This window comes from Rissa tridactyla, chromosome 7, assembly GCF_028500815.1.
Source record: "Rissa tridactyla isolate bRisTri1 chromosome 7, bRisTri1.patW.cur.20221130, whole genome shotgun sequence".
Classification (NCBI taxonomy): Eukaryota; Metazoa; Chordata; class Aves; order Charadriiformes; family Laridae; genus Rissa; species Rissa tridactyla.
Window position 1 is genome coordinate 34,083,455 of NC_071472.1, and position 25,856 is coordinate 34,109,310.

At 43.7% G+C, this 25,856-nt stretch overlaps 1 protein-coding gene across 7 annotated transcripts in view; it reads left to right on the top strand.

The window, feature by feature from the left end:
- Window positions 1–25,856, top strand: part of ANKRD44 (ankyrin repeat domain 44) — a 147,846-nt gene that overhangs the window by 34,593 nt on the left and 87,397 nt on the right. Inside the window, exon 1 of one of the 7 annotated variants that reach the window (XM_054209509.1) lies at window positions 20,248–20,542. The exons of the other annotated variants lie outside the window; for them this stretch is intronic. The gene's annotated coding sequence lies outside the window, so the exon portion shown is untranslated. Of the gene's footprint in view, window positions 1–20,247; window positions 20,543–25,856 lie in introns of those variants that run through there. 7 annotated transcript variants of the gene reach the window in all.

Consider the following 25,856-nt stretch of genomic DNA (forward strand, 5'->3'; position numbering starts at 1 on the left):
ATGAAGGATACTTTTTCACCTGTCTGCAGTGGGTTAGAGATGCAGACAGCGAATGGTGGCCTCTGTAAAGTAAATTGCGTAACTTTCTTTTCTCGTTTTAGTCTCTTGATGAATGGGGCAGTGTCTCTCATCCTTATGTATTTTATGGTGAGCTAAGCCTTGAGTCAAACCATTTATTTATTCTGGGCCTCCTTAGAGCTGTGAGGTTTTTTTAATAGGGCATCTACCAATGTAAAAAATTATTTGGGAAACTACTTTGTACCTGTTCCTGATCCGTTTCTGTAGTTGGGACTGAAAGTTAAGTGCTTGTGATGTGTGAAAATATTTGCTAAAAACTCTTCCAATGTCTGAAGAAAGCTCTCTTCAAGAAGAAACTTCTCTTCAAGCTGGGCTGAAATACAAGGTCACTTGTAAGGATCTTAGGAGCTGAGCTTCTTCAAAGTTGATGGTGTTCATGCAAGTTTTGGATGTGAGCTGCCCTAAAATAACATGGATGTTACTCTCGTAATTTGACGCACAAACTATGATCTTTCTTTTCTCACATCCTAGTATAGCATCATGACTTTTTTGGGGTGGGACTACCTAACATGTAGTTTGTAATGGAAATTCTCATCCCTCCTCTTGCTACCTCTTAGATGATTTGTCACCTCCTGCCTCCACCCAAGATGTTTTGAAGAAGCTAATATTTTGAGGCAAACAGATAATTGCAAGTAAATACCACCGTATTGCAGCATATCCTTCCTTTTCTGCCAACCAAGACACACTGGCAGGAAGCAACGTTAAGACCTTCAGAAGAAACCATAAATCCTTGCTGTAGCACATCTAATTCTGTTTTAGATCTGAAATGGCTGCCTATGAAAAGTGATTCTGTGCTGTCAAGCAAGAAGCGTTGGCAAAACATTTAGAAACAACTGCATCTTTCCTATTGCTGTTTTCCAGCATAATGAAGTGATGGAGCCACTCATGAATCTGACTTTGAACATTGGCATGTTTTGTTTATCTTTAACGTTTTCTTCATGCAGCTGAGCTTACTGAGCAACTGAACTTCTGGAGACCCGCATTCCCCTGGAGACTTGTTGCTTGAATTCCTACCTGACACTAACACACTGCTTTTCCCTGTGTTTTTCTGCCCTTTCACAAAAGATTTCTGTTGTCCTCTGACTCCTCCCTCTCTTATTGCCTCAAAATCAAGAAGAAGTTATCTTGTTTTTCAACAAGAACTTTTGTTGTATTTTTAGTTTATTTAGAAGGAAATAAGTGAAACAGCTGTCTAACAAGGGTCTATATCAATGATTTTTGTCTTTCTTTTGGAATAATATCCTAGCTAGTTGTTCCTGCACAAAAGTTGCACACTTTTTTCATGTTGTTTTGTAAAGAAAATAATAGCTTTTTCTTTGTTTTTAAGGAAAACAGAGAAATAAATATGGACAGTTTGTTATGTCACCCAGGGAGCCCTCGTCATGCATTAGACTGTTACTGTGCCAGCTGGTGTTCAAATACAAAACAGCCCAAGAGCTTCTCCCAGCCGGACGTACTCCTTATTCCCTGGAGAGGAGCCCGCTGTGGTGGAGGGCAGGCAGGGTAGGTGCAGTGGTGGTAGCCCTCGCTCTGTCCCCTGCCATTAGCAGTGCCTCCGTCCTCATGCAGGTTCCTTTGGTTGCCTCAGGGGAGGATGGTATAAACATCTGCGACAGCGCTGCTCCTCCAGGGCCCGTCTGAGGAAGTGATTAACTTGGATCCGGGCTGGGCTGTATCTGACTGCACAGTGTCTCTTTTTGTCCCCTGTAGCTGCAGTCACATGAGCGTGGTGTGGCTCAACTTGCTTGCCTGTGACATGGGAAACATTTTTCCTTTTCCCCTTTTTATGTGAAGAAAACTATGATTCATTCATGCGCTGATCTTCACGTCTTGGAAGGGCTGCTTGAAGTAACCCTGGGTTGCACAGACAGCACTGCCTGCGGGTCCCGCTGCTAATGGTGGGCTCTGCCTTTGCCCCTCCTGGGACAGTGCCCCATCCTCCCATCTCCCTTTCCCTGCCTGCAAAACGGGGGCAAAGCACTTGGACCTTTGGGGTTTGTAAGGGCTGTACTGAATGGCAGCGCTGTGGTGTGGTCTCCGCTTCCCTTCTCCCCATCCATTGTTTACGCTGAGCCTTAGATAAGATGAGTATCTTTTGTTTTTCCTGTAGATAATAATAACAACAGCCTGTGTCCACTAATACAGGATTAGGTTCTTCTTTCAGGAAGATGTGGGAAGAAAAAAATGAATGTGGGTTTTGTAAAGTACGTGTGACAGAAAAGGTTTGAGGGTAGGGAAACAGCAGGCTGCACTCCGGATGGGAGTGCAGGATGGCTCTACTGAGCACTGGTGGCCTCAGAGAGCCTCTCTGCCTCAGCTGCGTCGGACATGGCTTGCTTGCTGGTCACCCAGCAAGATCTCCTCAATGCCAACGTTTTCCCTTTGTGAAAATACCGTCTTGCTGCTCAATGGCAAAAAGCAATTGTCACACTGCTGGTAACTGTGACGAATAACAGAAATATAGGAGTTGCAATATGGGTTGGTGGGTTTCCATCACTGATCTGGTTGATCTTTGGCCTCCTGTCACCTTTCTTTTCAAAATAAGTGTTGTCCCTTCCTTATGCCTGTTCAGATTTTTGTGCCTCTGTCAATAAGGAAAACTGATCTGCTTGTTCTGATAATGGTAGTAGCTTGGATTCAGTTTCAGGTCTAAAAGTGGGAAGCTCCATTGATATCTTGTTGGCCAAACCTAACGAGGCGAAAACTTTTTTTGTGTTTATGGGAGCATTCACATGTCAGCCTGTCACTCCGGATATTTTTGGATATTTGTAGGAATGCAGGTGGGTGGATTCATGAGTCAACACCTGAAAGGAATGTGGAATCTTCAGACTTGTCATGTGTTAATTGGACTGTAAGCTGGGACAGAGACCTCTTGTCTTTTTCCTGCTCTACGCTGAAATGTGGCTGCTGTAAAGTAATTGGGAGGCATGTGCAGAGTGGAAACTCCGTGGAGGGTGTTCACATTTTTCTATGTTAATTCTGCTGTTGCAGGGGGATACATGGTTTCTTCTTTTTTTTTTTTTTTCTTTTTTTTTCTCCCCTCACTAATTTATTCACTAGCTTTAGGTAAATTGATCTTGTAGATCTGATTTTGTTAGCAGAGCCTATATAATTGGACTCTCTGCATGATTCCTATCTGCTATGCATCTTTGTTGTCTTATGGCATTGCTGTAATGCAGACTTTCAAGGCTGTGAAGATGTATTGGTTCCGTTCTGCCCCAACCTAACTGTGTCCGTGATGTTTGGAAGCAAGATCAAAATTTCCTGGGGCCTCCTTTATCTCTTGTTGTTCCGTTTCATGGAGAATTCATCCCTTTTTTTTATATTTGTATATATTTTGGCTGTCTTATCCCATGAAATGTGCTGGCACTTAGCTGTAACCCGCAGTTACTCATATGATTTATTCGCTCCTTGCCTTCAGAGTTTAGTCTTGCTTTAAATGGGACTTATTTGGATGGCAGCCTTTCACACTGCAGCTCCCCTCCAGAACATAGATTGCTAGATCTTGTACTTACCCGTCAAAATAGAACTTTGGAGCAAAGAGCAAAGTGGATGGGTTTTCCCTTAGTACTGCTTTCTGTCTTTTGGTACGGTTATGTTCATTTGTCTTGTGTTTTCGGCCGCTTTCTGTGATTCTTGCTAGCAAAAACCTCCAAGATATCATCTTTTGCAGTTCATCTTGCTGCTCTGGAGGAAGCGCTAATCTGAGCTAGTGGATGGATTTTTGTTAGCTTGCCAGTAACTTGCCAGGGAGAAACTTTGGGCCAGCACAGTATTCGTGACAGCAAGTGTGATTTACAGAAGGAATTTTCTTTTGACAAAGTGTCAAAATCAAGGCTTTAATGTTGCTGTCTTCTGAAAGGGGCACCTGGATGAGTGGAAGAATCCTGATGGTGTTGCACTGAAAGTGAAATGGCTGATGATTTTGAGGCGTTGTTTAAAAACCAGAATATCTTTTCTTATAAGAGATTCATGAAACACAGCAAGTGTGCCAAACTTGTAGGCTGACATTTACCTTGCTGTTTCTTGAGATGCTGCATTTTAATAATTTATTGCTGTCTATTTGGAAGAGATTGTCTCTTATTCTCTAAAGACTACATGACAATTAAGTGTCTTGTGTTGCCCCTATGCTTTTCTCTTCTGGTTACATTTATTAATTTTTTTGCTGTCTGAGAGTCTTTGTGGGTGTTTCGCAATGCCAAAATACCAGTGCTCCAAGAGTGGAAAATAGTAGAAAGTGCTCATTGTCCGTGCAGCTTGGAGATGTGTTTATCCCTCTGATCTGTACAGTCGAGGCCTGTCGCATCACCGGGTGCTCTGGGCAGCACTTTTACATAGGGGTGAAGTTTTCCAAACTGTCTGTGTGGGTTTCTGTTTGGGTCCTGACCCTACAAACATGCTTGCCCTAGTTCTGCTGTTTGTCTTGACTGAAAGGTTACCTGGTGCAAAGGATACTCTGGCTGACTGGGCTGTAACAGACACCTGCCTCCAGTAAGACACCGTCCCCTATTCTCGTTTTGTTCAAATGTCATCTGAGACATTGTGATCCTGTGTTTGAAGAGGGGGAGGGAAAAACCAACCCTCTTGGGACTTTTGGATCGACATAAGGAAAAGCTGTGGGAGACCTCGTTGTTTTAAGATCTGGATGCTGTTGCCTAGAAGCTGACTGTGTCTTTAAGAAAAAACTAAGTATTTGTATCTGGTGTCTATCTGAAATCATGTTTACCCTACAGTGTTTATTAAACCTGAGTTAATTTTCCTCCTCTCTATGGCTGCAGGAGCTTTGCCAGTAATGCGTTATAGTAACTGGTAGTCTAAGGCGGTGCAGGCCACGTGCCAGTTTCCCATTCCCGCTCTGCAGGCTGGACTGGAGTCTTGCTGCCTGGCAGTGCCATTCTGCTCCTGCCTGCACTGCTGCCTGCGCTGCTCCTGCCCGCACTGTTCCTGCCCACGCTGCCCTGGAGCTGTGTCCGGCTGAGCCCCAGCTCCAGATATCCCTGCTGCAGGAGCTGCCGTGGAGAAGCTCAGCCTTGCAACTGAGCACTCTTCTGTTTAAAAATAATAATTATAAAGCCTTAATTACTCTATCTCTCTCCCTCGTCTCCCTCCTGTCCATTACTCTGAAGGGTTCTTGAAACAGAGTAATTAGCATCACACTGTCACATGGCAGTCTTGCGCTGCTTTAAAAAAAAATAAGATCTCTGTGTCCGTTACCTTTTATTTTGCAAGATGACCAAGGATTACTTGCTTTTTCTACTCCCGTGGTATTTTTGCCAGGACTATATTGGCTGAGGTGAGTGCTGTGAGTCACGCAGCTCTGTTGGCGTTGTTTTTTCATCGGGTCTTCCTCAACAACAAACGCTTCCAGCCTGAAGCCCAGGGCGCCGATGGGCTTATTGTCGCAAAGCTTTCAGAGACGGAATATGCTGTTGGTTCAGGCCTGAAATCTTGCTTGGCTTGGGTATTCACAAATGCAATTTTCAGAGAAACTTTTGTATCTGGCACGTATGTCTTTGGCAAGTTTGGAAAAAGTTGTTGCAGTCTGAGCTGCCCACAGAGGTGGGTTCCTTCGGGGAAGACCCAGGGGGATGGATGCCTGATGTAACCAGCACGTGCAAGTACTAGAAAGGTGCTTGATAAGTGTGCGTGTGTCTGTGTCTGAACAACACAGAGGTACCTGTATTGATGTAGTGTTTCTCTTGCACATCTTCTGGTATCCCTTGCATTTTGCTGGCATTACTGGGCTCAACCTCTTTGCCTTGGTTGTTTTTTCCCTCAGTTATCCCCGGTGTTCGCTTCCAGCTCTGAAAAGCACCAAAATAAAACATTAAAGACCTGAGGATCTGGGGAGTATGAGAGTTGTTCTTGGTCCAACAGTAAATCCCAGATCTGGGCTGTGAAGCCCTAAGTTTTTGAGAAGGAACGCTGTGTTTCTGGAAAAGTAAAAGTGAAATTTTTTCTAGTAGGTTAATCCTAGTCTGTTAGTGTAGTCAGCTCAGCTGTCTGAGACAGGACAACTTCTGTGGAATGGGGTGAACACATACAGTGCATGTATCCACATAGGCATATGTCCACATCTGAATTACAATATTTACGTAATATCCTGCTTACATTAGAAATTTCTGTTAACATGCCAGAACCAATCCAAGGCACGTGGGGTTTTTCTGATTTTTTTTTTTGTCTGTCTCCTATTATAGACAAAGTCACACCAGTTATACCAAATCATACCAGATTTAGTGCTGATGTATTTTAGTTTGTTCAATGAGCTGCATAGACTAAAATTAAAAGTAAAAACCCACAAAACCATTGAAAAATTTTCTAATCCTTCCAGTCTTGACTAGGAGGTTTTTGTTATGCAGTCACATCAGCAATACTAAATGTGGAATATAATTTTCCTTCTCCCTCAGCTGGATGGTTCATACATAAGAGATTATTGTCTTCAATGTCTTACAGCATTTTAATGCTCAGCAGAGCATATTCTCAGAGCGTTTGTAAGGAATGAGTAAATAAGAACCATCTTTCCTATAGATAAAAACTTATTTCTTCTTGTTCTACTGCTCTCTTCTCTGCTGAGTTATTTATTTAGGTGATTCATGTTGGAAAAATCTGGTTAAGTTCACTTGCCACCTAAAAGGATTGCACTGTTGTGTAGCAATAATTGTGATTTCTTGAAAATGAGATTAGTGCATGAGACCAATGTCAGCTCTGCAGTCTTGGGCTATAAAGTCACCTAAGCATAAGATGGTTGCACCTAGATGGTCATAGGCACGCAGAAACGGCACCACAGTTGTTTTTAATTTTCCACATTTTACTTTTCTAATGAATTAAGCTCTGTTTTGGGTTGAATTTTCTATGAAGTTACGTTGTTTTTAGGAATATGGATGCTGATCCGGATCACAGAGTAACCCTCATGTGACAGGTTTGTCTGTCATTGATATGGGCTGGATGCAAGCTGCTGTTTTGAAAGGGAGGAGCTCAGTGTCCTGTTACGTCTCTCTTCTGCCTTCCTAGTTACTTCGTGAAAACAAATTTCCACCACTTAACAAAAATGCATTTTACGTGGTTGATTTTGTCCAGACTCTGTGCCTATATGCAGGAGAAAACATAAACCGTCACTCAGGGTTGGTTGTTGCCTTTTATGCAATATACGCTGGGTGTTTTCCCTTTGGGGTTAAACTGCTGCTCTTTGGTCTTTCAGGGTGATTACTTTTGTTTGCACATCTCTCCCCTGACCTCTTTCCCTTGGACCTTTTCAGACATCTCAAAAGGTGAGGGAGTTGCTGACAATGAAGAAAATGGGATAATCGTAGTATCATAGAATGCTTTGGGTTGGAAGGGACCTTAAAGACCATCTAGTTCCAACCCCCCTGCCATGGGCAGGGACACCTCCCACTAGACCAGGCTGCCCAAAGTCCCATCCAGCCTGGCCTTGAACACTTCCAGGGATGGGGCATCTACAGCTTCTCTGGGCAACCTGTTCCAGTGTCTCACCACCCTCACAGTAAGGAATTTCTTCCTGATATCTAATCTAAATCTCTCCTCTTTCAGTTTAAAACCATTACCCCTCATCCTATTGCTATACTCCCTGATAAAGAGTCCCTCCCCATCTCTCCTATAGGCCCCCTTTAGGTACTGGAAGGCTGCTGTAAGGTCTCCCCAGAGCCTTGTCTTCTCCTGGCTGAATCACAAGAAAAGGGATGTTGTCCTAAGGTGCAGACAGCCCTGAGCTAGGTTAGCAGTCATCCTTAGGGCTCTTACTCCTCCGGGTACATGAGGAAATCTTTACAAGAAATCTATATATGATTTGCTTTCATATAAGGCAGGTCTTTCAGTTTTTTGAAGCAATTTAAGTAACTAAATGTTGTTAAAGTGTTTGTTGTGAAAGCAGAGGTCTTAAACCTGCTTTCTGTTGGACCTCAGACTTTGAAAATATTTTAGGTTCCTGGCTAAAGTGTGGTTCCGCTTTTGCAAAGCTAAGCTCCAAATGTGGAGTTGAATCACTTTTCCTTTGTGTTGATTTTCAAAGCATTAACAGCAATCCAGCATGCGGCATTTGAAGCACTCTACATTTTTCAGTTTTTCTCACCACTAATCTTAACTGGGTTGAACCCTTGCAAGACAGGATAAAAAAATCCTCTCTTGCAGATGGATAAGGGCCCTGTATAAGGGCTCCGGTGGGCAAGTTCTGTCAAATTTGATTGCAGCAAAAGGAGTTCCTCCCTCTCTGCTATGGGTTCGTGGCTGTTAGACTCATCTTAAACGCTTTTCTGTCCCAAGTTTTTGTCCCAAGATCAGTGAGAACAGAATGGATGGCGTGCTGGTGCTGTTGTTGCACTAGCCAAAGCTTGTCCCTGCTGGCGTGGCCCGACTGAAGTGCCATCAAGGTTTCACGTTAGCAGTGAACTGATGCGCTGGCTGGCTGGAAGGGATGGTCCAGGACCGTTGTGTGCTTCTTGCCATGCACTCCTGTCTTGTCCTGTGCACTAGTGCTGGCGTTCGCCAGGCTGCTCATTGAGCTTCTGAGACCCTGACACCAGCAGAAAAATACTCACCACCTCTTGGAGAGTAGGATTCAGCTCCCCAGAGTTGTTTGTTGCGTTCGGCATGAGTGCCAGAAGCGTCTATAGGGGAGCTGGTGGCCAGAGCAGGGTTGAGGGGGAGCAGGACTGTCCCTTCTCCCAGTACAGCCAGCTGTGCCAGCCAGCTGTGCCCCCAGGACAGCCAGCTGTGCTGTGCTGCTGGTGGCTGAGAGGTCGCAGATGTGACATATGCCTTGTTCTGCTGTCCCTGCTTTAACTTCTGGGAGGCACGGAAGACAGGCAGAAAGAATTGAAACCATGCATTCTTCATGGTATGAATGAAGGATGTTGATGGATAAGAAAAACCTTTCAGTTTCCTAAAAAGAAAGCCTGTCTAAAAATCCAGTAAATGTTATATATTTTCAGAAGATTTATGTGGCTGCATCAAGTTTAAATGTCAAAAAACTATTTAACAGAAAATTAAAAAAATGCTGAAAAATCACAGTAATAATTCACACTTTATGAAGCAAAGCAGTTACCTCCTGCCTAGTTCAGAAAGAAACTTCCTCCGTAGATAGGGTTTGACAAACAACATGTCTTTACATGATTTAGAAAAAAGAAGAGTTAGATGTTTAGTTTACTCACAATAAGCAAAGACAGTAACAGAAGACTGATGGTACCCATTAAAAATGAGTAATTTCTGCAGGAAGAAATGGCCTCATCAGTGTCCACAACAAAGAAGAGGTAAAAAAAACAGGACTGCAAACCAGACAGAACTATGAAAGAGTGTGTATATATATTATAGAGTCGTAGCCAGGAAGAACTACCTAGAAATATGTAGGAAATTTATAACTTCTTATGCAGCAGGTTTTACAGTAAATTTGCCTGTTTTCTAGTAACTGAAATGTTTGGTTCATTGCAAGTTTTATTTTGATTAATCATGGAAAACAAAGTGATGCATTGCGGGCAAAGATAAAGTGAAAAGTGGGTAACACTGATGAGAGTGGTATCAACGCTTATTGCTCACGTTCCCCATAGACATTGTCAAAAATAAGCATTAGTCCTTCCTTGCACTTTTGTGAAATAGGAGGGTTTGGGGTCATGATGTATTTGTAGCAGGACACATACATAGATTTTTTTACTGGAATAACACAGACTAGACTTCTAGTCTCTGGCCTGGTGCGCAAGTGATAGAGCAGGTAATGGTTCTGGTAATGCTGTTGTGTGGGCTGCTGATTCTGCCTCCAAACCTGGCACGTTATTTACATAGAAAAATTCGTGCTGCATTTTTGGCAGTGGAATTGTTGTCACCGGTATAGCATGGATTCGATCAGGATGCACTGAACTTAAATTTATATTTTGCTTTCATTGCATCTTATTGAAGCATGAATGGGTCCCTGATACTCTCTAAAAGGTATGATAGTTTCGTATTCTGGTTGTTAATTTTTACCACTACTTAGCTCACTTTCTCCTTGAGGGCTTGTTAGCAGGTTCTTCATTCAGTGACATCTTTGCCCTTTTTTAATCAACCTTCTAGAATTTAACATACGATGATACGTATAAGGACGAGGACATTATTACTTCATTCTTTTCACTCTAGTAATTTTTATATTACAGTGAACACCCTGATTAAACATTTATCTGGAAAACGCCATGATGAGAAGAAAACGTAATTAAATATAGGAACTAACTATTGAACTCCTGACTTGAGGCTGAACTGATAAATGAAATTAAATTTACACCGGGGAAAAAAAGTATTGTAAAACTCATCCAGTATTGCATTTTAATGTGTTATTCAACTAGATCTACAAGCAAGCTGCATATATCAACTACAGGAACTGGTAATTTCTGAAGGTCTTATTTAGAGTCCACTTACTGTAATTGTGTTATACTAGATTTGCTTGGTCTTTGAAAAAAGAAAAAAAAAAGAATCATCTGCATTTGAAATTCAAGCAGCACTGGTGCATGAGTTTGGTATGGCACAGTTTGTGTTTCCTAGTCTGATTTTTAAAACAAAGCAAACAAAAACCAGTGAAGCATTATACTTTATAAGCAAAATTGCTAAAGAGAAAACAACCTGTGTCCCCCGTATAAATTCAGGGGTCAGAGCAGGCAGGCAAACATGGTGCTTGGTTCCATGGAAGGTAGCGGGGCTGGACTGGGGCTTGCCTTTGAAGGCTGCGTGTGTCTGCCCTCCCCGCACGCCTCTTCAGACTTCTTGGCACTCGCTGTCCCTGGATCAGGAAGACAGAATTGACTTTCCTGTCAGACTAATTATAGTTCTTTAAAGAGATTAATTAACCCTTCTTTTCCTACCAAGGGACTTTACCAGTGAATCCCGTGTCAGAGGGAGGCTGCGGAGAGATCCCCTCTGCTTGGGATCACTTTCGGGGACTGGCCGCATCAGTGCAATGGTGCTTCCAGCCAGAGTCTCGTGTTGGGCAGACGTCTTGGTGACCGAACCGCGTGTAGGATGTAGTGCTTCCAGAATTACACTGTGAACCTGGAAATACTGCTGAATCCATGGCTGGCAATGGGTTTAGCCAGCTCTGTGAGATACGGTTGCAAAAAACAACCTATGGTTAAACATTTCAGGAAATTAAAATCAATGTATATCTCTTGCTTTTTGCTTTATACTTTCCACAAAGTGCTTTTCATCTATCTTCTGTATCTATAGCACAGTAAAATTACCTACTCCTTTCCTTCCCTCCTTCCCTCCTTCCCTCCTTCCCTCCTTCCCTCCTTCCCTCCTTCCCTCCTTCCCTCCTTCCCTCCTTCCCTCCTTCCCTCCTTCCCTCCTTCCCTCCTTCCCTCCTTCCTTCCCTCCTTCCCTCCTTCCCTCCCTCCTTCCCTCCTTCCCTCCTTCCCTCCTTCCCTCCTTCCCTCCTTCCTTCCTTCCTTCCTTCCTTCCTTCCTTCCTTCCTTCCTTCCTTCCTTCCTTCCTTCCTTCCTTCCTTCCTTCCTTCCTTCCTTCCTTCCTTCCTTCCTTCCTTCCTTCCTTCCTTCCTTCCTTCCTTCCTTCCTTCCTTCCTTCCTTCCTTCCTTCCTTCCTTCCTTCCTTCCTTCCTTCCTTCCTTCCTTCCTTCCTTCCTTCCTTCCTTCCTTCCTTCCTTCCCTCCCTCCTTCCCTCCTTCCCTCCTTCCCTCCTTCCCTCCTTCCCTCCTTCCCTCCTTCCCTCCTTCCCTCCTTCCCTCCTTCCCTCCTTCCTTCCTTCCCTCCTTCCCTCCTTCCCTCCTTCCTTCCCTCCTTCCCTCCTTCCTTCCCTCCTTCCCTCCTTCCTTCCTTCCTTCCCTCCTTCCTTCCCTCCTTCCTTCCCTCCTTCCTTCCCTCCTTCCTTCCCTCCTTCCCTCCCTCCTTCCCTCCTTCCCTCCCTCCTTCCTTCCCTCCTTCCCTCCCTCCTTCCCTCCTTCCCTCCCTCCTTCCTTCCCTCCTTCCTTCCTTCCTTCCTTCCTTCCTTCCTTCCTTCCTTCCTTCCTTCCTTCCTTCCTTCCTTCCGTGTGCTGTGGGCCAGAGAAATGGTTGGTTATTTCTCTGACGTGATGCTGTCTGGTTAGATAAGGGATGTATTTTGTCCTCTTGGAGTATTGGGCAGCTGACAGCCATGGTAATTGGTACCGAAGTGATAGACCCTGTGAAGTGTGGGTGTTGGGGATGCAGACCTTCTCTGCACTCTGCTTTGATTTCTGAACCAATCCCAAGAGGAGAAGGGGTGGGAGGATAATGTTCCCCCTAGCAGTACATTAATTATTGTGCCATCTGTGTGACTGAGGGCGTTGGCGGGATTTCTGGTGTGATATGAGACAGCGGCGTGCACAAAAGTGAACAATCACTAATCTGGTTCCTTTCCTTGGGACTAATTCCTGACTAATGGCTGTTGGATTAGGAAGGAAGGGAGGACGAGTCCCTGTGCCGCTCAGCCTTCCTTCCGGCTAGGTTTTCAAAGCACAGGCCAGTGTGGGATTGAGCAGTGGTGTCTAAGGAGTCCAGCTGAGCGTAATAGAAGGAAAATGTTATGTTGGCAGTGGGAACCAAGTGTGCAAAAAGATTCCCTAAAGCGATTCATCTTTATGTTTCCTCAGTGCCCAGGTCTTCTCTCCTGGCTTTTGATTAGCTGTGATTAGCACAGCTGGGCACTCAACTCCCACGAGTTCCTCTGACATAACCGGGATGCTCCGTGTCCATGGGGGATGAGAGGCCTGAGCAGCTTGGTGCTCTGTGTCCCTCCTCCACCTGCTCCACCGCATCCACAGGGCCCGAGCTGTGAAACTCCCCTCTCTTGGGCTCTTCATTAATATGAATGTGTTTTTTTCAGTCACTTAACGTGGTTTCCCTCTGGAAATCTTTGTGCCCAGTTGTTGTTCTGATGGATGGCCTTTAAGGAGAGGGCTGGAGCACCTCTGCTATGAGGACAGGCTGAGAGAGTTGGGGTTGTTCAGCCTGGAGAAGAGAAGGCTCCGGGGAGACCTTACAGCAGCCTTCTGGTACCTGAAGGGGGCCTACAGGAAAGATGGGGAGGGAACTCTTTATCACGAAGTGTAATGATAGGACGAGGGGTAATCATTTAAAACTGAAAGAGGGTAGATTTAGATTAGATATTAGGAAGAAATTCTTTACTGTGAGGGTGGCGAGACACTGGAACAGGTTGCCCAGGGAAGCTGTGGATGCCCCATCCCTGGAGGTGTTCAAGGCCAGGCTGGATGGGGCTTTGAGCAGCCTGGTCTAGTGAGAGGTGTCCCTGCCCATGGCAGGGGGGGTGGAACTGAATGATCTTTAAGGTCCCGTCCAACCCAAACCATTCTATGATTCTATGTACATATGCATCTTTGTTTTTGCAACCAGATTCAGAGCTAGGTGGCATTTTTCATACAGTCCTGGCTTGATTTTGTGGTACCTACCTTGGGAAGGGGCTGGGACAGAGGTTCACAGCCTGACCCCTTGCTTCCGTAAGAGAAGGCAAACTGCTGGGAGTGAGAATGAACAGCCACGTCAGAGACTAAGTATAAGCAAGGATTTTGAAATTCGGCTTTTAGAATTAATGGTGGGTATGGAGATGTGACCCCAGCGCTGTGATGCCATACAGACTTACAAATCCCTGTTTCTCTGTTCACATAAATGCCTTTTTTGGGTGGAACAGGGTGGAGAGGAGGGCACAAACCTTTTTTCCTAGCTTCTTGTAATTCCATTTGTTCTGGTGCCTGAGAGTTCATTTAGAGATCTTATCACTGATTCTTCTATAAATACCAATTTACTTACGAAATCTAATACTGCTGTCACTCAACAAAAAGTACTGGAAAAATATTTTCAGTGCGTTGCAAATGTTGAAAGCATAAAACCTGAAAATACTTGTGAGGAGAATCGGTTGTATAACAATTTTACATGTGCTTTTCTGTGCTTGTTTCTTAGTCTGGGAAGTTGGGATCCACCCTTATGAAGTGCTTTGAGATTGTGGGATGAATAAGTGTTGCTGTCTCCAACTGCTAAGCCTGGTGGCTCTGCGCCCCAGTTTGGACAAGGGAAATGTGTCATTTCAGGCAGCTTCTGCTGAGACGTTGAACTAGTAGAAGGGAGATCTTGAGTATGCAGTGGGTATTCAAACCTACTCACTAGTCCTGGCCACTAGGTCTGTGACGAGAAGGCCCAGGGAGAAACCAGTCATGAGTCATTTTTGGTGCTAGGAGATGATTTTAGAGTACCTGCAAATTTGATATACTCAGTAGCTGTATTTTTTTGCCATGTGCAGTTCTGACAGTCTTCTGCTACTTGTCTAACTCTGCTCACAAAGTGCAACGAGTGCTTTGTTTAGTTTGGAGGCAACAGCATAGACATTTACTGGCATCAGTATGACTTTCGGCACTTGTCAAAATGAACAGTGGAAGTAAATAAGAGCAGTATGGATCCGTGCCTCGGTGAGCCAAGCCCCAGGATGGACGGCTCAGGGAGAAGTACTTCCTGACTCCTCTGCTTGACCGCCGTAGCACATGCTGCGTATAAAACACCGTGTCTGAGACACCCGCCATGGCTTTGGCAGAAAAAAATGGCAGAAGCATTAATCTGTCCATTTCTTCTGATTTATGGATTTCATTGTAGTTGTCAGTGTCACCTTAGTGGAGGTTTGTAAATGCAGCATTTCATTTACCTGTCAGTCAATTTAGGTTACACAATTCTGATTTGCTACAAACCAGCGAAGTTACCCATTGAAAGGCTTCAGGATCCTCCAACTTGTTCAGTGAGGTTTTTTTTTCCCACCTATCATGCAAACAGACTTATCATTTATTCATTTATCTAGAACATCTTCATTACACTTTGCACATATGATGGTGTTTGAGCCGCAATATTTGTGAGAAATGATTAGGAGAAATGAATGTGAGAAGTGGTTTTCTGACCAGGAGAATAAAATTTCTTACCACCTTTTTTTAAAAATAGCACAAATTATACACTCTAAAATAAACTCCTGGCAGAGGTGCGCAAAGACATCACTGTCATGGGGCAAGCTTCAGACATTACTTGAGGACTCTAATTCGGGGTATAATTCTTGACTTTTTAGAAGCACAGACTTTTTAATTAGTGCAGTACCTGGTGGTTTGAACTGAAGTGATTATTCTGGGTGCTTGATAGCATAGATATTTTTCATAAGTCTGTCCTGGACAGCTCTAAAGGTTTGCTCTTGTTTTAAAGCTATGCGATCTTTAATATATACATTTCTTGATTTCCTTTTCATTACGTTGTTTCTAAATTTCCGTTAGAGGCTTGTGGGGACAGCGCGGTGAATGGTGCTCATGCCAGGAGAACTGCTTCACCTTCATGACAGCTCATGTAATTTATTTTTTTTTAAGCTGAGGTATGTGGTAGTTCTTCATGAATGCATGAAAACTGAATTGTGTTTCACCATAATAGCAAGAGAGCATCTCGCTGTCTGTCCTGAGTCACAGCGCGCACTGGTGCTGCTGGCACATGTAACGTTGATAATTAACGGGGATGCATTCAGTGAGCAAGACAGGTCTGAGTTGACTCCGTACACGTGGTGAGCTTTCCTTACACTCTGCATTCTGGGACTGGGTTTTCAGCGGTAGCCTTGATCTCTAGCTACTCTACCTTTGCCCTTTTTAAAAAACAAATGTAAATCTTCATATGTAATTAAAAAAGCTGAACTTGTTGCAGTGGGCAGGTAGTTCACCTTTTGTTTCTCCAGTTACTTCTGCTCTATCATATACAAAGGATGAATCTTTTTCAAGTGGCATTGCTCTGGAAAGCTGGAGTCTGTATCTGCGAATGCAGCCAGGAGGGAAGCTCCAGAGGATATGGGTGGTGGTCATCAGAGAGCTTTTATGTGTGAATACAAGCTCTCATGCTTGTAGCAAATGAGGGAGAACACAGTATTTATTCCTCTTTGCTCTCCAGTGTTTGTCACTGCTGTGTGGTTAGCAGTCATGATTCTTCTCTGCAAAATCATAGCTCTCCAGGCCTCTTACTCTCCCGTGCTATCCTAGCCTTCAGGAAGCTCAGCAGGAAGGATCAGTTTGACATTAATTGACAGGAGTGAAAGAGAAAGGAGCTGAACTTGGTCAATAAGAAAGACTTAGGTGGTTGCGAAGATGGAAAGATGCAGGATTTGCACAGCAAAGGCTGTGTTGATTTGGGATTGAGCGTAACTCCACATACCCAGGCTGAGTCGAGTATGGCCGGAGGCTGAGTACTGACGTCCAACTGTGATTTACTTCCCTCCCTTATCTCTATTAAACACTGCTTAGCAAACTCAGAGTGCGTTGCAGCCAACTTTTGCTCTTTTGATACAGCAAGCTGAATGAACGCTAGAGCCAGATAGCCCTCCAGTGAAAAATGGCAAAAAGACTGGCATGTAATCAGTTGCTACTTCCTACAAGAGCGAGCTGTGTTGTGTGGTACTGCCATTATCTAAAACAGAGTGGGCTGGTGGAGTTGGGTGCAGGCATTTAGAAATGTGATTTGTGTTTTTTCTTTCTTCACAGAAACCTGCCTAAAGTATTTCCTGAGGCTTTTCTCAGAATCTGTGTCAGCACAGCAAGTTAGCTAGTGGCAGCTCAGTCTCGGAGAGAAATTTAGCACAGTGACACTGTGATATCTTTATAAGATGACCTAGATTAGAAATGTCTTGTTCTTGGTTTGCAGAAATCTATTCAAATATTTAATATGACTCGGAGCTGGGTTTTTCTTCCTTTTTTTTTTTTCTCCCCTCCTGTAGAGACAGAAATAAAATTCAAGTGAGAAATATTTAAAATGCCTCTAGGACCCAAACAGCTTCAGGGAACAGGGGAAGTGGAGCTAAAATACGTTAGAAACATGCAGTCTGCCTCCATGGTCTACATTCTGCTATGGCATGGAGAAGGATGAGAGATTTCCTGTGTTTTACTCTGCTGTTTATGGTTGTATAGATTTCACCTTCTAAATTTTACAAGATGTCCATCTTACAAGTTAGAAGTCTGAATTAGATTGTAAATGAGACCACTGAAAATCCAGTTTGCCTCGCTTAAAGGATGTAGCAGGACAGCTCCCTCCTCTTGAGGCCTGGAGGAGCCGGACCAGTGCAGTCCCCATTTTGGTCCAGTCAGATCTGAAGTCTAGACCACAGAGCTGGCTAGTCCAAAGCAAGAGGGCAGGATGCTGTGCGTGGCTTGTTCTCACCAGGAAGACTTTTCTGCTTTTCCCTCCTCTCTCTCTAGTTACTGCCTCAAGATTCTGCCTCTGTTTAAACAGCCTGAAAACATCTGTACAAGCATCTCGCTGTGATGGAGAAGGGTACATCCACCTTTTTTGCTAACATCGTCATATTCCCATGGCTTAAAGCTCTCTGCCAACCATCATTTTAGCTCAGTGCATTGGGACTGAATTCCCCTTAGGCAAGTCTCATTTACAGTGTGGTTTCAGTTGACCGATGAGACCTTGTAGATAGTGTAGAGAAACTGTCATCCTACTAGTCTGGCCCCAGAGGAGAGGGGAATCTAGAGCCTGTGTGAAGTGGCTGCAAGCAGAAGAGTCCTGTGCTTCCCTGTGCAAAACTCTGAGTGAAAGCTGTTGGGCAGACTTTCGGGAACAGGCTGCTTCCGTTTTTTTCTTTCCTTTTTTAATTTTTTTTTTAACTCCTTGCAACCGTGGTGATTTAAGATGGTGAGATGGCACAACCTTTCCCACCCCTCTGAAACCTTTCCCATCCCTCCAAAAGATCGTACAGCTTCATAAGTTGAGGGTTGACTTTTTAAAAGCACCAAGCATTGCTGTCAGTCTCTTGGCATAGTTTGAAAGGTTTTGCCATCAACTTGAACGCAAACAGAGTTAGGTGGACCTTCAATGCATTTTGTTTGTCCTATCCTGAAAATCTAAGGTCTGTGACACAGCAAGACTGTGCTTTCCTACATACTCTTCTGAAGTGTTGGGTAGCCAATGAGTGGTGAGCTACATGTACCAGTGTAAACAAGACATCAGAGAAGGAGCATACAGGTCTTGAATTATGATCATCACCATAAAAAGCAGGTGAGAGCTTCACAAGAACTGCGAGGAGGCGGCTGTGAGATGCAGAGAGATTTGCTTTGTTTGGCAGAGCAGCAGGGTGGCCTGAGAATGGACAAACCAGACAACAAAAAATAGGACAGTGGTTTACCAAACCAGTTCTTTGAAAAAGGGTTGAGCAAGTGAAGAGCTAAGTCTGGGCCTAGCTTAGATGCTCTCAGATCTCACTAGCTACTGATGCTTTTCTTGAGTCACTTGTAAAGAACTATGAAAATGAATGGAGATTATGACTAATTTAGTTCCACTGACTTTGGTTTGACATTTACATGGGATTTAGAAGGGAAACTGTAATGTCAACACTTCCTTCTTCTTGAGTTCATGTAGGGGGTTCATCTCCCATGGCATGATCCCAGAAGGACACCTTCTTTCCAAAGAAGGCATCTGGGGTAACTAGTGGCAGTGCAGACGTGTTCCCCATGGTCTTCCTCAAACATCCTCTTCTCTGATGGGCAAAATGACTTGAAGAGCTCCCTGTTGAAAGGAAATGCTCAAATACCGCAGGAACGTGCGGTGGTGTGGCCAGAGCGAGTGGCCAAGGAATCCTAAAAGAATGGTAGTCAGACTGGATCAGGAAATCCTCTGGTTTGTTTTGGTTTTATCGTTTAGCTAGGTTACTGTAATTCAGCTTTCCTTATCTCATTAGGCAATTGATCAAGCTGTCTCCAGCTCTTTCTGCTGTTGTCATTAGAGAGAGGCTGAGAAGAATGCCCTGCTTACCGGCACAGCCAAAAGTGAATGTAAAGCACATTGCCTCTGCCTTGACAACAAGCTCTTACATGCATTAGCTGATTAAGTGGTGACGGCTTGCTTTTTGTTTTGTAGTAAGGGCGTGTATTTACTGGGCTAATTTTGACAAGAGTAATACAGGAATATTTACAAAAGAACTGGAGAGGAGATTGTGATCTGTAGTCTTTTGAGACTCCAAGATATAGATTTGTTGTAACAATATGAAACCTCTGTTTGAGAAAAATAACACTTTTTTTTTTTCAAACCCTAAAGTATTCCTTTCTGTAAGCATTTCTTTTTGGCATCAGACTTGTGATGTATGACAGAACAACGCAGAATAGTAAGTTCTACACTGCTGAAGTGGAATGGTTCACAGAAAATGAGAGGCTGAAGTGTTAGGCTATGCAAGTCTAATTAAACTTTCTTTCAGTTTTAATAAGCTATGGGCCTCTCTAGCAAAATAAAAAATGCGCCTTGGATTACAGATGGCACCTGCAATTTGGGACTAAAAAGGGTTTTGTAAAAACTGGCTTTTTTTTTTTTCCTTTTTGTTTCCCTTTCCTCTTTCTGGCTGGCCTGAGCACTTTGTGTTGCAGAGGGGCAGTGGAAGTGGACCGCACTCCTTCCCTCTCGTGTGTTCCCTTTTGTTCACTTGATGACTCTTTGCCCTCCTCTGTTGCAAGCTGGCTTCTATGAGCCTCTGTTCGGAAACAAGTGGGGCTTGTCTTGACCTCTCCGGGATGGTCACTCTGTGGCTGAGCACCCCCACACCGAGCCTTTGTCTCCACAAAAGAAAGCCCCGTTTGGGCAATGATTATGCCAGGCCAGAGGGAGTCAATGTGTCTAGATGTGATATGGACAGAGAGAGGGTCTCCAACATAGCTGGGCTGTGTCTGACTGCAGGCCTTGCCACTTGGCTTGTCTGGCAGGAACTGGAAGTGATGGTGAAGAGAGCGCTGCGTGTACAAAATGAGTTAGCCATGTCAGGAGCTGGGGCGCTGAGACCCTTTCTCGCCTCCCTTCCTGGTGTTGAAGGGTTTCAGCGCTGTGACTGTGTGACTGTGGCTGGAAGCTCCTTGAGGAGAGGTAGAAGGAGGAAGAAGTGGTGTATCCGGCTTCCTCAGCTGATGAGAATGCATACACTTACACTTCTGGCTGATGTTTCTCATTCAAGACTAATTTTGCTCAAATATGGAGATGTATTTAATGCATGGGATTGTGTGTGATGAAAGGAAGATTCACACTGACTCCCATATCTGCGACAGTAGTCCCAGGGCCATCTTGCAGCCTTTCCAGAGGGTATCCAGACAAAGGTGTTCATAACTTGTCATGGTGACTTGTAAGAAAGAGTGTAATAGCTCATTAAAGCTCTCAGGCTCATCTTTCGGTTTGAGTCTGTACGAAGTCACTTTGAAGCTGCTGAGTTTGTCACAGTCAGATGCATTATGCTTGGAAGATCCTGAACTGGTTTCTGAAGCGAAGCCAATTTTGAAACCTTTTTACATTTCTGTTTCATTTCTTCGACCTGGCTACTTGACATTGCATTCATTGGCAAAGCTTGATTTTTATTTTTTTTTCCTGTCAGCTTCAGTAGTTTGGTTGATGACGAGTACGAGGATATTATCAGGATATGTTGAATCAAGCTGACTTCGTTAATCTGTTCCAGATTCAAAATAGAGGTAAAACATCTGCTTTGGTTGTTGAGCAGAGCTCCATGCCAACTGTAGCATGCCTAATGCAAAGAAAGAGATGAAACACTGTTATGGACTGATCTGCATGTTCACACATAGTTACTCTGCTATTAATGGAAATAACACTGTCATCAGCCTCGGCAGCTAAACATTTTTAATCTGAATTTTATACTAGCTATGCAGAAGGCGAATGCCAGAGACTAAAATCTGCAAAGGATTTTTTATTTTATGAAAACAGTAATAACTGACCACAGTTCGCTTCAAGAGCACCGAGAGCTCCATGATCCTCTAAGAAAAATCAGGAAACGTAAACATTAGTGTTTAATGTCTTTTAAAGTATATTTGACACCTGCTATGCATAAGAAAGTAAGTTAGGAGGTTTTCTGAGTTTTTCTGGAGCTGGCAGGAAGACGGCTGTTGGGATGGCGCTCATTCACCAGGGGAATGAGCTGCATTGCAGTCCTTAGGAGACAGGCGGTGGGGAGGCTTTGTGTGTGATGTGCAACACAAGGGGAAGTTACTTGAACCCAAGCGAGATCCACCCATAATATGATGGTAAGACTGAGCAAGTCAGATGTTTCAGATTTTGCTCAAGACCCTAAGATGTCTTGTCCCTCCCATATGTCGCTTTCATGACCCCAGAGGTTTGCTACTGTCTGGGTTTAGACACCCGTGACAGCAGGACCTTGGAAGTGTTGCAGATCACTGCTAAGATGAGATTCAGGAACATGCGAGATTGTCAGTGCAAAATACAGCCATCCTTAACAGAAACTCAGCGTGTGAACTCATGTGAAGAAAACCATACCTGTAATTACCTCCTGACGAGTGAACGAAACGGGGTCTGAAAGTTCTGCTGGGGTCATGCTACGCGTTAGTGTGTTTCTACCCAAAGGCACTAGACTTCCCTTGAACTTTTGGAAATATATATATTTTTATTGATTTCTGTAGAAATTTCTGTAGCACCATGTGACACACTCTTTAAGTAATTGCCCCTTTTATGGTGTAATACCCAGCTGAAATGCTAGAAAATGCATGTTCTCAGCTTTTTATTGGAAGTGCAGTGTGCTGTAACTTACCCTTTTTTGCATTAAGCTTTGTATTTATGTAAGCGCGGTGTGAATTTTGTTTGGGCTCTTTTGCTTTCCTATGTTCAATCCCTTGCCTACTGAAGCCTGCAGAAAAGAATCCCTTTGAGTTTCAGTGATCATTGGTCTAGTTCTGTTTTTGAAATTACGGTCTTCTGCAGTTCACTGTTTGTAACTCATCCGAATTAGTAACCAATGTCCTGGTTTGTGTTGCCTTTAATGGAGCAGAAATGCATCCTCCTTGCGAGCAGCCATTCAAGCTCTGGATGTCTTGGATGTGGAAAACAGATGATTTCTTTTAGTAACAACCTTTTACGTATTGCAAATTGTTCTCATGTTCCCTTTAGATTTTCTTCTGTGTAGGCTGAATAGCTGTGATCTGTTTAGATTTTCCCTGTAAATCATGTTTTACAGCTCTGTTTTGGTTTTCAAGTCAAGTGGTGCCCTAAAGTAAATGTCTCACTGCAGTCGCAGCCTAAGCAGCACTGAGCAGCATGGAAGGACTACTGTGTGTTTTGCAAGCCGTATTCCTATTTTAAGGTCTCCTCCTCTTTCATAACATTGTTCAGTTACATTCAGTTAGTAAACTGCAGTCCCAAATTCTTTCTTACACAAAACTGCCATGTAATAACGTTGGATTTCTTGCTAACAGGCATGCTGGGTTCTCCTCCATACTGAACAGTGTCCTCCTCTCCCTCCAGACCAGTTGTTTGTGTAGTGTGTCGAGGTGGTTGTAAATTCTGATCCTGCCCTCAAATGTCCTTGTAGTTGCTTGTAGTTCAGAAGTATCTGAAATTTATTAGGGCATTCTCTGTTTCATAGCTGCTTCTTTGCGTGTACATTAATATAAAACAGACCCCATTAACCAGCGGAAGTCCTAATCTTACTGAGTAACATCATACAGGATCAGATGCCACTTTATAGTTCTCTAAATCAGGATTAATTTTCTAAAATGAAAGGATTTTTATTAGAGTGTATGATGAGTATCAGTGAACGCTGTGTATATCAGATATAGCCCTTAATTACAGCACAGATAGAGATTCACTGGACTATTACCCTGTACCGTTGAGTGTCCAGGATGCCAGATGAAAGGCAGATCTCGCTGTGCTGCTGCACTGAAGGGGGAGTATGAAAAGGTTGCTTAAACCAGCGGTGCTGTGTGTAGAGGTCCTTGCTCATGCTTACCTCAGCAAGGAAGAGAGGGGTAAGTCATGATTTCATAAGTGATAAACTGAAGGAAGATAAACTTGCAACATTTCCGTTTCTCTCCTTTTTTTTTTTCTTTTTTTTTTTTTTCTACTTGTTTGCCATTGCTGCTCGTTAGAGTCGGGTGAAGGCAGGATGTCAGTGGTCTCCAGAAGATGTGGGGCCACTGAACAGAGGAGACGTGTCAGTTTAGGTGGACAGCTGCAGCTAGCGTGAACCTGTTTGCTCCCCAGAGCGTTCCCCGCTGCATGCAGGTTTTAATTGTCTTTTTTTTTCCTTGTGGAATTCAACACCTATGCAATTGGTCAAAAAAAAAAAAAAAAATTGCTGTTGTGCTTGAAATGTGTTTGAAGACAAGCGAGCCAGAAATGAAGATTTCAGTAGGGTTGATGTTTTTCAAGTGAGCTTCTTCCCTAACTGCTTTATTCTCAAAATCTGTAGCAGGAAGAGACCTGTCACCAGGGTCACTATTGCTCTCCCCTTCTGCCAGCTGTTTTATTTCTCTTGAGGTTCATAACCTCGTGCTGCCTGGCCACCTCTCGGCTGTGCTTCTGGTGGGGAAAGCAGGTGGTATAAGGTGGCACAGCACCTCTCGCTTGGGAGTTCACTTAAAATGATTTATACCAGCAGGAATTTGTGCCCCCAGGGCTTTTACTCTCTGCTATCTTCTTGTTAGAAACACTGCCTTGGTGCCAGGCCTTCTTCCCTGCTCCTGCCTAGATGATAGATGGACTACGGGGAGGTAAAAAAAAAAAAAAAAAAAAAGGTGGGGGGAAAAAGGGGCAAAAGCTCTGGGAATCAAAATACCAACGTGACAAGCAGTACTCATGGATTTTTAGTGCAGCACTCGCTGCTGGGAATGTATAAAAAGAATCGGATCCTTTTTTTGGTACTGCCATTACAATCTTGTGACTGTTATTTAATGGTGTCATTGATGTGTCTGCTGTGAGATATTACACAATACACAGTAAGACAAAACCCCAAGAAACTTTGAACAAACAAATTCAAGAGGACAAGAAAAATTCAGGATACCATTAGATCGATTATCCTCAATCTTTGTAGATCTTCCAACAAATCTTATCATGCTGTCTGTGGCAGACTTTTCCCCACTAAAATGGGTAACAAATACTGGTGAATATAACATGTTATGCTACTATGTTTATTTTTGTCTCCTTTAAAAAATCCTCTCTTATTTGAACTAGTCTGCAGCATGCTGAGTCTTTGTCTCCACTTGATTAATGTAGCTTTAAGACAGATTTTATTAACTGATTTTCTGATACAATCTGCAGGCACTTAAAAAATACCACACACCCCCCCAACCCCAAATGTCAAAACCAAAAGCCACCTTTTAAATCGAGACCAGTGGACAGCCTCCAGTATTGAAGGAAAGGGCACTGGGCAAGCTGAATTAGACTTGCTTAGCTCTTTTCCTTTTTAGAAGTGATCTAAATTTAACATGCTGTGAGTTATTTCAGTGCCTTTAACTGATAAGTTTAACAAAACATAATGCACTTGCAGCGCGTATGGTGTGTAGAGGAATTTCAGGATTCCAGGAACGGCAGGATGTAACCTTTCCTTCACCTGGAAACATAAGCAATTCTTGGGGCAGTTGATAGGCTTCATCATGAGAAATGGGAGGCAGCCAAAATCTGGAGCCAAGCTAGCATCCAGAAATAGATCTGCCGAGAGGCTTGTTTTGCACTGTCCGGAATGGCATATCAGAAATTGTGCAAACACAAATACCGGGCTTGCTTCGGCATTGCACAAGCAGAATCAATCCTGACTATTTTCCTTTTTAAGTATCATGAAAGCTTGACTAAATAAGCATTGTGTTAAAGTTTCAGCTGTCTCAGTATGTTGTAATACTTTTTCCCCCAGACAGTTTTCATTTTGCTTATGGTTCTTTCTCACTTGCTTGAAATGCAAGCATGTGTGTTTGCAACTAAAGGTGTTCAAGTGTTCATCATCCTAAGAGCTCCAGCTCCCCTGCTCCAGCAGCATGGAAATGGGGCAGCAGAGAGAGAGGCAAAGGTTTAAATCTCTTGGAGAAGGCGAGTAGATGAGGAGAAGGGGCCAGCCACAGAAAGGACCAAGACATGAGGGTACAGGGGTTGGTGGGGAGGTAGGGGCGTGAAGCTGGTTTATTCTTATTACTTCGCAAGCAGTATGCTAATGGGAAAGTGAACAGCAGTATATTCTGGTTTGCACATCACTTACTAAATGAGTAATTGTGATTATGTTTAATTACAGAATCAGATCTATTGTCTTCTCCGTCTGGCCAGAGATACATAGTTTTGCAGGTGGGGTGTAAGCAAAAGCCACTGGGGTCCTGCTGACTGGGAACAGAGCCAGAAGCCCATGGGAGCCCAGCCTGGGCTTCCAGTCCCAAGCCCAGTTTGCCATTGCAAAGGCTTAACTGGTATGGAGGGAAAATCATAGAATCATGGAATGATTCTGCCACGGGCAGGGACACTTTCCACTAGACCAGGTTGCTCAAAGCCCCATCCAATCTGTCCTTGAACACCTCCAGGGATCATTTAAAATCATTTAAAAGCAGGTGATACAGGTTGTGTTGTGACAGCCCTTCTCCCTTTTCAGGGTTGAGCCATGCTCTAAGCAGTTTTGGTTGTTCTTTTTCAGATATAATGTAAGCAACGTTCAAGAAGGAGCCTTAATTGAAGGTGTTTTTCAGCTTGTCATTGGACAATCTTGTTTCAGGCATCTTTACTGCTACTACTTCAACCCTTTGCCAGCGATCATACTTTTTTTTTTCTTTCCCCTAATGATGTACAATTGCTGTAATGAAGGAGAACTTGTAGTTTTGGAAAAAAACACTTGTTTGCCTAAAGCTGATGATTTGATTTTTCCATTCTCGAGATGCGGAAGGGTGTTTTGTTAGGTCTGAATTTCCAGCCTATAAACCTGATCAGTGCTGGATAGCAGGCACCCTGCCGAATTCAGCCGGAAGGGTGGGAGTCCTCCCAGGACGCAGGTCCTCCCCTGGGCCACAC